The 13869-nt window shown below is 46.4% G+C and overlaps 1 non-coding gene across 1 annotated transcript; it reads right to left on the reverse strand.

Annotated features, from left to right (window-relative positions):
* Positions 1-12121: 12121 nt before the first annotated feature.
* TRNAT-CGU (transfer RNA threonine (anticodon CGU)) lies at positions 12122-12193 on the reverse strand. The gene has a single exon. It is a non-coding gene; the product is annotated as a tRNA-Thr (tRNA).
* Between the last annotated feature and the right edge of the window lie 1676 nt (positions 12194-13869).

Raw genomic sequence — 13869 nt, forward strand, 5'->3', positions numbered from 1 at the left:
TTTTTACTCCATGCCTCATGCAGTATAAGTGATTAGGTGATTTTATTCTTCGGGTCGGTGCGATTACAGCAATACCAGATTTATATCGGGTTTTTATGTTTGACTGCTGTCAAACACTAAAATATGTTTTTTTATTGCAAAAAACTAGTTTTTACATCACCACATTTTAAGAGCTAGAATTTTTTTCATATTTCGGCTGACAGTCATGTTGTGGCTTGTTTTTTGCAGGACGAGCTGACTTTTTTATTGGTACCATTTTCAGGCACATTACATTTTTTGATCGCTTTCTATTCTGATTTTTCGGAGGCAGAATGAAAAAAACCAACAATTCAGGAATTGACTTTTGATTTTTTTTTTTATGCCGTTCTGCATGTGGTAAAATTGATAAGGCAGCTTTATTGTTCAGGTCACTACGATTACAGAAATACCTCATTTATACTGATTAAATTTTCAGATGATACAAAGCTAGGAGGGATAGCTAATACTAGAGAAGAGAGAGAGAAGATTCAAAAGATATAAATAAACTGGAGCAGAGGGCAGCAACTAACAGAATGGTTTTTAACAGGGAAAAATGCAAAGTACTACATCTGGGCAATAAAAATGAAAAAAGCATATACAGAATGGGAGGAATAGGGCTAAGCAACAGCACGTGTGAAAAAGACTTGGGTATACTAATAGATCACAGACTGAATATGAGTCAACAGTGTGATGCAGCAGCAAAAAAGGCAAATGCAATTCTAGGATGTATTAACAGAAGCATACAGTCTAGATCACGTGAAGTCATTATTGCCCTCTACTCCTCTTTGGTCAGACCTCATCTGGAATATTGTGTCCAGTTTTGGGCACCACATTTTAAAAAAGACATCAACAAACTGGAGCAAGTTCAGAAAAGAGCGACCAGAATGGTGACCGGTCTGCAAACCCTGTCTTATGAGGAAAGGTTGCAGGATTTGGGAATGTTTAGTTTGCAAAAGAGAAGACTGAGAGGAGACTTAATAGCTGTCTACAAATATCTCAAGGGCTGTCACATTGTAGAAGGATCATCTTTATTCTCATTTGCACAAGGAAAGACTAGATGCAATGGGATGAAACTGAATGGGAAGAGACACAGATTAGATATTAGAAAAAACTTTTTTACAGAGTGATCAATGAGTGGAACAAGCTGCCACGGGAGGTGGTGAGTTCTCCTTCATTAGAGGTCTTCTAACAGCGGCTGGATAGACATCTGACGGATGATATAGTGAATCCTGCTTTGAGCAAGGGGTTGGACCAGATGGCCCAGGAAGTCCCTTCCGACTGCACCCAGTCAGTCTGCATCTGACCCCCGCCGGTGCTATGCCTACCACCAAACTGGCCACATCATCTTCACTTGCCCAGAAAAGCAGAAGTGGAACCCTACATCCAAGGCCCAAGTGTCACGACACAGCTGTTGGGTGACCTGGAACCAGGGGCTCCTTCCCTGTCCCCAACACTAGTGGGTGCCCTAGCTCGCCCTACTCTTCGGGATATTTCTGAAGGAGAAGAGGCCGGGGCCTCCACCCTTGCCTTATCTCCTAAGTTAGCCCTCTGTCCTTTTCCCCCACCCAGGGGGGAGGGGCGCTACTGTGCACCGTAGTACACCAACCCGACAAGGCAAAAAACAAGGTTTAATAGAAAACTCGAGACATACAAAATATTCACTCACACATAACATTCACTCACACATAACAGAGAAATGCACCTGGGTGTGGAGGTAGGGGAATGAACCAAAATAGAGAAGGATAGGGAATTACCACGCATACAAACCAAGCAACAGTCACAGATAAGTCCTTCAACTCTTCATATGAACACCTCTCCTGGCTAGAAAGGAATTTTGACAGAATCCATCATTTACGTTTTTGTTTTTCCCAACTTAACTATCTTCTGTGTAAGGTAATGTAAGACATTCCCACTTTTCTTATCTCTGTGCTTGTAATAAAAACTTGTGACTGGGCTTCTGAGTCCAGACAAGCCTGTACACGAACAGACCCAGCTTGTGTGGCCTTGTCTCCAATCGATCGTGTCACGTACCCGCTTCTCAGCACGTGACTTGGGGTTGCGCCTGCAAGGGTTAATCTATCTCTTCTCACTCCGTCCAGCATTCACCCTCTGTCCTATGCTGCAGTGGGAGCATAAATCACACCGCGACACAGACCACACACCCCGCTCATACACGCCGCCACCACTCACCGAACACACGGGCGATGAGTCACGGAATTTCTTCTACTACTATGTGCCAATCACCAGGATCACACACTGTAAGGCTATGGATTCTTTAGAGCAACAAGGTTCAAACTTATTAAAGATTTAAGCTTTAATAGAAAAAGTACAGTGCTTACAATAAAAGGAAATAAAAAATATGGAAATAAAAAGTGACATACAGATATGCAAAACAGTGATAAATAAAAGGGAGAAACTTACAGAAATAGCTAAACTTTGCAGTCTGGTATTCTGCTCCCTGAGGGGGGGATGAAATGGATCACACCAGCTTGGCTACCCTCAATCTGTGAACAACTTTCTTTGTGCAGGGCCCAATTTATAGGCTCAGCCTGGAGATCAGATTTTTACACCAGCCCTTCATGTTAATATTCTAATTCCTGGTTTGTGACTGGACCCTGGCTACTTTACAAATGAATACATTATTTTTCTCTAAAACACTCTTTGTCATAACCTTTCTTTCCCACAGTAAATAGAAAGTCAGGTTGCAATAAGGACATAGTAACATTGTTAGCAAGGCCGAAAAAAGCCCTGTGTCCATCCAGTTCAGCCTATATTCGGCCAGAATAAATCCCCAGATCTCCGTTCTTCTAAAGAACCTAATAACTGTAAGATACAATATCGTTACGCTCCAGGAAGACATCCAGTCCTCTCCTGAACCCCTCGACTGAGTTTGCCATCACCACCTCCTCAGGCAGGGAATTCCAGATTCTCACTGCCCTAACAGTAAAGAATCCTCTTCTATGTTGGTGGAAAAACCTTTTCTCCTCCACACGCAGAGAATGCCCCCTTGTGACCGTCACCTTCCTTGGTATAAACAGATCCTCGGAGTGATTGCATTGTCCCCTTATATACTTATACATGGTTATTAGATCGCCCCTCAGTCATCTTTATTCTAGACTAAATAATCCTAGTTTTGCTAATCTCTCTGGGTATTGTAGTTCCCCCATCCCCTTTATTAATTTTGTTGCCCTCCTTTGTACCCGCTCTAGTTCCTTTATATCCTTCCTGAGCACCGGTGCCCAAAACTGTCCACAGTCCTCCATGTGCGGTGTAACCAGGGATTTGTACAGAGGCAGTATAATGCTCTCATCATGTGTATCCAGACCTCTTTTAATGCACCCCATGATCCTGTTTGCCTTGGCAGCTGCTGCCTGGCACTGGCTGCTCCAGGTAAGTTTATCACTAACTAGGATCCCCAAGTCCTTCTCCAGGTCAGATTTACCCAGTGGTTTACCGTTCAGTGTGTAATGGTGATATTGATTCCTTCTTCCCATGTGTATAACCTTACATTTATCATTGTTACACTGCATCTGCCACCTTTCGACCCAAGTTCCCAACTTATCCAGATCCATCTGTAGCAAAATACTATCTTCTCTGGTATTGACTGCTTTACATAGTTTTGTATCATCTGCAAATATCGATATTTTACTGTGTAAACCTTCTACCAGATCGTTAATAAATATGTTGGTGAGAAGAGGTCCCAACACCGACCCCTGCGGTACCCCACTGGTCACAGCGACCCAGTTAGAGAATATACCATTTATAACCCCCCTCTGCTTTCTATCACTCAGCCAGTTACCCATTCACACACATTTTTCCCCAGACCCAGCATTCTCATTTTGTGTACCAACCTCTTGTGTGGCACGGGATCAAACTCTTTGGAAAAATCAAGATCTACCACATCCAATGACTCACCTTGGTCCAGTCTATAGCTGACCTCTTCATAAAAACTGATTAGATTGTTGTGACAGGAGCGATTCCTCATAAACCCATGCTGATATGGCTTTACACAGTTATTCTCAGTGAGATAATCCAGAATAACATCCCTCAGAAACCCTTCACATATCTCACCAACAATAGAGGTTAGACTTACTGGCCTATAATTTCCAGGGTCACTTTTAGAGCCTTTTTGAATATTGGTATCACATTTGCTATGCGCCAGTCCTGTGGAACAGACCCCGTCACTATAGAGTCCCTAAATATAAGAAATAATGGTTTATGTATTACATTACTTAGTTCTCTTAGTACTCGTGGGTGTATGCCATCCGGACCCGGAGATTTATCTATTGTAATCTTATTTAGCCGGTTTCACACCAGACGACAGCTATGACTGGGCGGCTAACTTGCAAGGATATGATTTGTTTAGGAGGGATCGTAAAAAAAGGAAAGGGGGTGGAGTCTGTCTATATATAAAGCCCACACTGAGAGAAGATGTACAAGAGGGAAATGAAGAGGTGGAGTCTCTATGAGTGGAGATACAAGGAGAGAAAAGTAATAAAATCCTCATAGGGGGTTGTTATAAGCCTCCAAATATAACAGAAACCACTGAGAATGTATTATTGAGACAAAGAGACAAAGCAGCAAATCCCAAGGAGGTGATTATTATGGGGACTTCACCTACCCCGACATAGACTGGGAAACTGAAACCTGCGGATCTCAGAGAGGAAACCAATGTCTGTCAGTGACCAAGGATAATTATCTGTCACCACTTGTGCAGGACCCAACTAGAGGGACGGCCCTTCTGGACTTAATGTTAAGCCACAGGCCAGATAGAATAACAGAAGTCCGAGTCGATGGCACCGAGGGAACAGTGACCACAATATAATACAATTCCACTTGTCCTTCAGTAAGGAGCCCTGGAAGGGGGCTACAAAAACGCTGAATTTCAGGAAAGCAAAGTTTGATCAGCTTAGAGAGGACCTTCCCCGAATTGATTGGGACAATGTCCTCAAAAATAGGAGCACAGAAAATAAATGGGAAATATTTACATCAGTTTTACACCCCCACTGCGAGCTAGCCATACCGTACAGAAATAAAAGGGCTAGGAGCAGGAGAACACCAATGTGGCTAAATAAGGATGTAAAAAGGGCAATAAAGAACAAGAACAAGGCATTTAGGGAGCTAAAACAAGAAGGCAATGAAGAAGCATTAAAAAGTTATAGGGTAAAAAAATAAAATGTGTAAAAAACAAATACATTTAGCAAAAGTGGAAACTGAGAGACTCATTGCTAAGGAAAGTAAAACAAACCCAAACTATTCTTTAATGATATAAACAGTAAAAAGATTAAAATTGATGGTGTCGGCCCTTTAAAGAACAATGAGGGTGAAATCATAGAGAGCGATGTGGGAACAGCAAATGTTTTAAATACTTTTTTCTCAACAGTGTTCACACAGGAAAAGGATTTGCCAGGGGAAATGCAGAGTGATAATGTAAACTCCCCATTAAGTATTACCTGCCTAACCTAGGAAGAAGTGCAGAACCGCCTTAGTAAGATGAAAAGGGACAAATCACCAGGCCCTGATGGCATTCACCCTCGGGTATTAAGGGAGTTAAGTAATGTGATAGACAGGCCTCTATTCCTTATATTTAAAGACTCTATAGAAACAGGTTGATTGGCGGCAAACAAATGTGGTACCAATATTCAAAAAGGGTGTAAATGGGAACCTGGAAACTATAGGCCGGTAAGCTTAACATCTGTTGTGGGTAAAATTTTTGAAGAGTTTCTAAGGGATACCATTATGGAATATCTCAATGTTAATAAATGTTTAACTTCATATTAACATGGATTTATGAAGGATCGCTCCTGTCAGACTAACCTGATCAGCTTCTATGAGGATGTAAGCTCTCAAATGGACCCAGGAGAATCATTGGATGTCATTTATCTCGACTTCTCTAAAGCATGTGACACTGTCCCACATAAAAGATTGGTAAGTAAGATGAGAAAGCTTGGGCTAGGGGAAAATGTGTGTAGATGGGTAGGTAGCTGGCTTAGTCATAGAAAACAAAGAGTGGTTATTAATGGGGCATCCTCAGATTGGGCCAGGGTTACTAGTGGGGGACCACAGGGGTCTGTATTGGGCCCTCTGTTGTGAGTTCATTTTCCCCTTCGTCACTGAGGTCTGGTGAACTCCCTATTCTGGTAAAGGAATGTAATGAGCCTGATTATCAGGCACCTGAGCCTAATGAGGATGACTGGCTGAGTGGAGTCACGGACTGGATATAAGGCTGCCGATGCCCTTCTGCCCTGCGGGTGATTTCTCTGTGGACTTCTAGGACACCAGTCTGATTCCTGCTCCTCTAAAGCTAAGTTTTCTGCTTTGCCTGTTAGCATTTGTGTTTTGTTTTTGTTTTCCTTGCTTTTCTGGATTCTGCCATTCCCTGCTGGGGTGAGCTGAATCTCCTTTTGCCTGTTGCTCTGTCTTCAGAATATTCCTGAGTACTGACATAGCTTTTTTGAAGCCTAGCGTCTTCAGGGCCTTTTTCACTGTCAGTCTGTTGGCTTTTATTTTCATAGGGTTTTTCACGGATTGCAGACAGCAGCCTTCCTGTCCTTTCCTATCTAGTTAGCTTGGGCCCCGTCTTTGCTCAGTCTATCTTTCTGTCTGTGTTAGTGTTTTCATCTTGCTTCACCGTCATTATATGCTGGGGGCTGCCTATTGCTTTGGGGTCTGCTCTGGGGCAGTTTAGATTTCCCCTTTCTTTAGGCCTATTTAATTCTCCGGCTATGATCGAGGGGTCTAGGGCATCGTAGGAACCCCCCACGGCTACTGTTAGTTGTTGTGGATAGGATCAGGGGTCCGCAATCCGATAGCTGCCAACCTCTCTGATTTTCTGGACTTAGCTAGCATTTCTGTTTTTGCCTCCTACGGTGACTCAATCATAACAGCCCTCTACTATGTAATATATTTATTAATGATCTAGTGGATGGCTTACACAGTAAAATATCAGTATTTGCAGATGATACAAAACTATGTAAGGGAGTTAACACAAAGGAGGACAGTTTGCAACTACAGACAGATTTGAGTAATTTGGAGAATTGGGCTGAAAAATGGGAAATGAGGTTTAACACAGATAAGTGTAAGGTTCTGCACATGGGAAGGAGAAACAGATGCTACAATTACTTACTAAATGGGAAACTGCTGGGGAAATCAGACATGGAAAAAGACTTAGGCATCTTAGTCAATAAGAAGCTAAATTGGAGTGCCCAGTGTCAGGCAGCTGCCACCAAAGCAAATAGGGTCATGGGATGCATTAGAAGAGGTCTGGGGACACGAGATGAAAACATAATTCTCCCTCTGTACAAATCACTCGTCAGACCACACTTGGAGGATTGTGTGCAATTTTGGACGCCGATGCTCAAGAAAGACATTACTGAACTTGAAAGGGTTCAAAGGCGGGCTACTAAAATGATAAATGGAGTTGGTTCACTACAATACCCAGAAAGGTTATCAAAATTAGGTCTATTTACTCTAGAAAAGAGAAGACTTAGGGGAGACCTAATATATATGTACAAGTATATCAGAGGGCAATACAGAGATCTCTCCAATGAACTGTTTGTACCAAGGACTGTGACAAGAACAAGGGGGCATTCTCTTCGTTTGGAGGAAAGACAATTTCTGCACCAGCATAGAAGAGGGTTCTTCACGGTAAGAGCAGTGAGGCTCTGGAATCCTCTTCCTGAGGAAGTGGTGATGGCCAACTCACTGAATGAATGTAAGAAAGGAATGGAGGCTTTTCTTGTGAGTAACAGTATAGAAGGTTACGAATAACAGAATATTATAGGTAGATGGCTGACCCAGCTTAGGGGAAGGAATTTTTTTCCCTATGGAGAAAATTGTCTTCTACTCTGTGGGTTTTTTGCCTTCCCCAGGATCAACAATGCAGAACATCTGCACTAAAAATAGGCTGAACTAGATGGACATAAGGTCTTCCTTCAGCCGCCAAAACTATGTTACTATGTTATGTTATGTTTCTTGGGTTAGATTGGTGACCCTTAATATCAGGTTTTCTTGTTTCTTGGCATTTCATTTTCCACCGTGAATACCGTGGAGAAGAAGGTGTGTAATATATTCGCTTTTTCCTCGTCATCTACAACCGTTCCTTCCTCACAATTTTATAAGGCTCCTACACTGTCACTTATGATTCTGTTACTATTGATATGGTTGAAGAAGAGTTTGGGATTATTGTTACTCTCCTTTGTGCTTCTCTGTTTCCTCTTTGGCAGCTGTAATTAGTTTTTTAGATAAAGTATTTTCTCCCTATAGTTGTTAGATCCTCAGCGGGGCCGTCCTGCTTTAGTAGTGTAAATGCTTTCTTGCTACTGGTAATCGCCCCTCTTACTTCTGTGTTTGGCCCTCTTGGGTTTTTCCTATTTCTGGTCCTTTTATTCCCACAAGGTATAAACCGCTTACAGCGCCTCTTTAGGATGTTCTTCCACATTTCCCATTTATTATCTGTATTCTTATTTCTGAGGACATTGTCCCAGTCACCAGATTAAGGGCGTCTCTCAGCTGGTCAGACTTTTCCTTCCTAAAGTTCGGTGTTTTTGTGACCCCCTGACAAGTCCCTCGAGCGAAACACAAGTGACACTGTACAATATTGTGGTCACTATTTCCTAGATGCCCAATAACCTGCAGATCTGTTATTCTGTCAGGTGTATTAACCCCTTTCCTACATCAGACGTACTATTCCATCCATGTGACCCTGGACCTAAGTCCCAAGGACGGGATAGTACGTCTAGCGTGATCAGCGGCACTCACATGGTGAGCGCAGCTGATCGCGGCCGGGTGTCAGCTGATTATCACAGCTGACACCCAGCATTGTGTCAGGGGCGGTCACGGACCGCCCCCGACACGTTAACCCCTGGCACACTGCGATCAAACATGATCACGGTGTATCGGGTTAAAGGAAGAATCGGCAGGGAGGGGGCTCCCTCCGTGCTTCCCTGCGACCCCCACAGCAGCGCAATGTGCAGCGCCGCTGCGGGGGTTGCCTTCCCTGCAGGTCCCCGGATCCAATATGGCGATGGGGACCTTCGGGGGCCTGCAGGGAGCTGGCTTCCTCATGCCTGCAAAGCACAGGCATGAGGAAGCCTGCAGCACTGCTGGTGACAGATCGCTGATCTGTTACAGTGATCTGTTATGTGACAGTTATGTCCCACCTGGGACAATGTAATAAAGTAAAAAAAAAAGTGTAAGAATAATTTTTAAAAAAATTGCTAAATAAATTAAAAAAAATATTCCCTAATAAATTCATTTTTTGAAAACAAAAAACAATAAAAGTACACATAGTATCGCCGCATCCGTAACGACCCGCCCTATAAAACTGTCCCATTAGTTAACCCCTTTAGCGAACCCCTTAAAAAATAAAAATAAAAAACGAAGCAAAAAATAATGATTTATTATCATACCGCCGAACAAAAAGTGCAATAACGCGCGATCAAACAGACGCATATAAATATCCATGGTACCGCTGAAAACGTCATCTTGTCCCGCAAAAAATGAGCCACCATACAGCATCATCAGCGAAAAAATAGTTATAGCTCGCAGAATAAAGCGATGCAAAAATAATTATTTTTTATATAAAATTGTTTTCATTGCAAAAAACAGACAAAACATAAAAAAACGACCTAAATGAGGTATCGCTGTAACCGTACTGACCCGAAGAATAAAACCGCTTTATCAATTTTACCGCACGCGGAACGGTGTAAACGCACCCCCCCAAAAGAAATTCATGAAACGCTGGTTTTTGTTCATTCTGCGTCCCAAAAATCGGAATAAAAAGCGATCAAAAAATGTCACATGCCCGAAAATGGTACCAATGAAAACGTCAACTCGTCCCGCAAAAAATAAGACCTCACATGACTCGGTGGGTCAAAATACGGAAAAATTATAGCTCTCAATATGTGGTGATGCAAAAACTATTTTTACAATAAAAAGCGTCTTTTAGCGTGCGACAGCTGCCAAACATAAAAACCGCCATAAATAGTAAATCAAACCCCCCGATATCACCCCCTTAGTTAGGGAAAAATAATAAAATAAAAAAAAAATATTTCCATTTTCCCATTAGGGTTAGGGGTGTGTTGGGGTTAGGGTTGGAGTTAGAATTGGGGGTTTCCACTGTTTTGGCACATCAGGGGCTCTCCAAACGCAACATGGCGTCTGATCTAATTTCCAGCCAAAAAAGTTAAATGGTGCTCCTTCCCTTCCGAGCTCTGCCATGCGCCCAAATAGTGGTTTACCCCCACATGTGGGGTATCAGCCTACTCAGGACAAATTGCACAATAACTTTTAGGGTCCTGTTACCCTTGGGAAAATAAGAATTGAGGGTGAAAAGATCATTTTTGTGGAAAAAATATGATTTTTTAATTGTGCAGCTTTATGTTATAAACTTTTGTGAAGCCCTTGGGGGTTCAAAGTTCTCACCACACATCTAGATAAGTTCCTTAGGGGGTCTAGTTTCCAAAATGGGGTCATTTGTGGGGGGTTTCCACTGTTTTGGTACATCAGGGGTTTTCCATTCGCGACATGGTGTCCGATCTCAATTCCAGCCAAAAACGTCAAATGGCGCTGCTTCCCTTCCGAGCTCTGCCATGCGCCCAAATAGTGGTTTACCCCCACATGTGGGGTATCAGCGTACTCAGGACAAATTTCACAATAACTTTTAGGGTGCTGGTACCCTTGGGAAAATAAGAATTGAGGGTGAAAAGATCATTTTTGTGGAAAAAATATGATTTTTTAATTGTGCAGCTTTATGTTATAAACTTTTGTGAAGCCCTTGGGGGTTCAAAGTTCTCACCACACATCTAGATAAGTTCCTTAGGGGGTCTAGTTTCCAAAATGGGGTCATTTGTGGGGGGTTTCCACTGTTTTGGTACATCAGGGGTTTTCCATTCGCGACATGGTGTCCGATCTCAATTCCAGCCAAAAACGTCAAATGGCGCTGCTTCCCTTCCGAGCTCTGCCATGCGCCCAAATAGTGGTTTACCCCCACATGTGGGGTATCAGCGTACTCAGGACAAATTTCACAATAACTTTTAGGGTGCTGGTACCCTTGGGAAAATAAGAATTGAGGGTGAAAAGATCATTTTTGTGGAAAAAATATGATTTTTTAATTGTGCAGCTTTATGTTATAAACTTTTGTGAAGCCCTTGGGGGTTCAAAGTTCTCACCACACATCTAGATAAGTTCCTTAGGGGGTCTAGTTTCCAAAATGGGGTCATTTGTGGGGGGTTTCCACTGTTTAGGTACATCAGGGGCTCTCCAAACGTGACATGGCGTCCGATCTGAATTCCAGCCAATTTTGCATTGAAAAAGTCAAACGGCGCTCCTTCCCTTCTGAGCTCTGCCATGCGCCCAAACAGTGGTTCCCCCCCACATATCGGGTATCAGCGTACTCAGGACAAACTGCACAATAACTTTTACAGTTCAATTTCTCCTGTTACCCTTGGTAAAATAAAAAAATTGAACCTGAAGTAATTTTTTTTGTGAAAAAAAGTTAAATGTTCATTTTTTTTAAAACATTCAAAAAATTCCTGTGAAGCACCTGAAGGGTTAATAAACTTCTTGAATGTGGTGTTGAGCACCTTGAGGGGTGCAGTTTTTAGAATGTTGTCACTTTTGGGTATTTTCTATCATATAGACCCCTCAAAGTGACTTCAAATGTGATGTGGTCCTAAAAATAAAATGGTGCTGTGGGGGGCAGCGGTGTAGGATGGTGGCAGCGGTGTAGGATGGGGGGCAGCGGTGTAGGATGGGGGGTGGGGGGCAGCGGTGTAGGATGGTGGCAGCGGTGTAGGATGGGGGCAGCGGTGTAAGATGTGGGGGGCGGCGGTGTAGGATGGTGGCAGCGGTGTAGGATGGTGGCAGCGGTGTAGGATGGGGGGCAGCGCTGTAGGATGGGGGGCAGCGGTGTAGGATGGGGGGCAGCGCTGTAGGATGGGGGGCAGCGGTGTAGGATGGGGGGCAGCGGTGTAGGATGGGGGGCAGGGGTTTTGGATGGGGGGCTGTCAGTGGAGCGGCAGTAAAGCTGGTGACCGGTGCCCTCCCCGCCGCTCTCTCCGGTATAACTGATGTCTGTGGAATAAAATGTGTCTCCTTCCTCAGGCACGGACGGGGCTCGAACCCGCGATCTTCGGTTTACGAGACCGACGCCTTACCACTCGGCCACCGCGCCTGCGTCCTGTGTGGGAGGGGGACGTTCTGACGGCGCCGATGTGGGCGATGTACGGGGCGTGGTCAGAGAGGGAGGTAAGTGCAGCAGGGGCTCCGCCCAGTGCACGGGAGGGAGGGGCAAGCTGAGCTGTGACGTCACTGGAGTCGGCGCTGCCCAACAACTAAAGGCGCGGAGAGGGGTCAACCGCATCACCTGCCACAGCGCTTACCATATAAGGGAGTGAGGGGCGGGGCGTATGGAAGACGTGGGAGGAAAACTGGAAGATGGGAGGTTCCAGGCGACCTGCGATGTGCCACGTGACCTGCGATGTACCACGCGGTGCTGCCACCCATATAAGACGAGTGAGCCCCAGCAGAGTAGGCAGAGGCCTCCTCCTCACAGCACGCGGCTGGCGGAGGTCCTCTCCTGTAGTCGCCATCTTGGCTTTCCTGGGCAGTTTATTAGACACGTGGCACTGATAATGGAGGCAGGAGACGCCGCTGTGACTGGAGGAGAATCTGTCAGGCGCCTCCTCCGAGCTCCCCTCTGCCCTCAGGCGCCTCCTCACAGCTCCCCTCTGCCCTCAGGCGCCTCCTCACAGCTCCCCTCTGCCCTCAGGCCCCTCCTCCGAGCTCCCCTCTGCCCTCAGGCGCCTCCTCCGAGCTCCCCTCTGCCCTCAGGCGCCTCCTCCGAGCTCCCCTCTGCCCTCAGGCCCCTCCTCCGAGCTCCCCTCTGCCCTCAGGCCCCTCCTCCGAGCTCCCCTCTGCCCTCAGGCCCCTCCTCCGAGCTCCCCTCTGCCCTCAGGCCCCTCCTCTGAGCTCCCCTCTGCCATCATGCGCTTCCTCACAGCTCCCCTCTGCCCTCAGGCCCCTCCTCCGAGCTCCCCTCTGCCCTCATGCGCTTCCTCACAGCTCCCCTCTGCCCTCAGGCCCCTCCTCCGAGCTCCCCTCTGACCTCAGGCGCCTCCTCCGAGCTCCCCTCTGCCCTCAGGCGTCTCCTCACCGCTCACCTCTGCCCTCTGGCCCCTCCTGAGCTCCCCTCTGCCCTCAGGCGTCTCCTCACAGCTCCCCTCTGCCCTCAGGTGCCTCCTGAGCTCCCCTCTGCCCTCAGGCCCCTCCTCTGAGCTCCCCTCTGCCCTCAGGCGCCTCCTCCGAGGTCCCCTCTGCCCTCAGGCGCCTCCTCCGAGCTCCACTCTGCCCTCAGGCGCCTCCTCCGAGGTCCCCTCTGCCCTCAGGCGTCTCCTCACTGCTCCCCTCTGCCCTCAGGTGCCTCCTGAGCTCCCCTCTGCCCTCAGGCCCCTCCTCCGAGCTCCCCTCTGCCCTCAGGTGCCTCCTCCAAGCTCCCCTCTGCCCTCAGGCGCCTCCTCCGAGCTCCCCTCTGCCCTCAGGCGCCTGCTCCAAGCTCCCCTCTGCCCTCATGCGCCTCCTTCGAGCTCCCCTCTACCCTCATGCGCCTCCTCCAAGCTCCCTTCTGCCCTCATGCGCCTCCTCAGACCTCCCCTCTGCCCTCAGGCGCCTCCTCACAGCTCCCCTCTGCCCTCAGGCGTCTCCTCCGAGCTGCCCTCAGGCGCCTCCTCCGAGCTCCCCTCTGCCCTCAGGCGCCTCCTCCGAGCTCCCCTCTGCCCTCAGGCCCCTCCTCCGAGCTCCCCTCTGCCCTCAGGCCCCTCCTGCGAGCTCCCCTCTGCCCTCAGGCCCCTC

The sequence above is a fragment of the Dendrobates tinctorius genome, unplaced genomic scaffold (genome assembly GCF_039654945.1).
Source record: "Dendrobates tinctorius isolate UK_male_01 unplaced genomic scaffold, ASM3965494v1 ptg000631l, whole genome shotgun sequence".
In the NCBI taxonomy this organism is placed as follows: domain Eukaryota; kingdom Metazoa; phylum Chordata; class Amphibia; order Anura; family Dendrobatidae; genus Dendrobates; species Dendrobates tinctorius.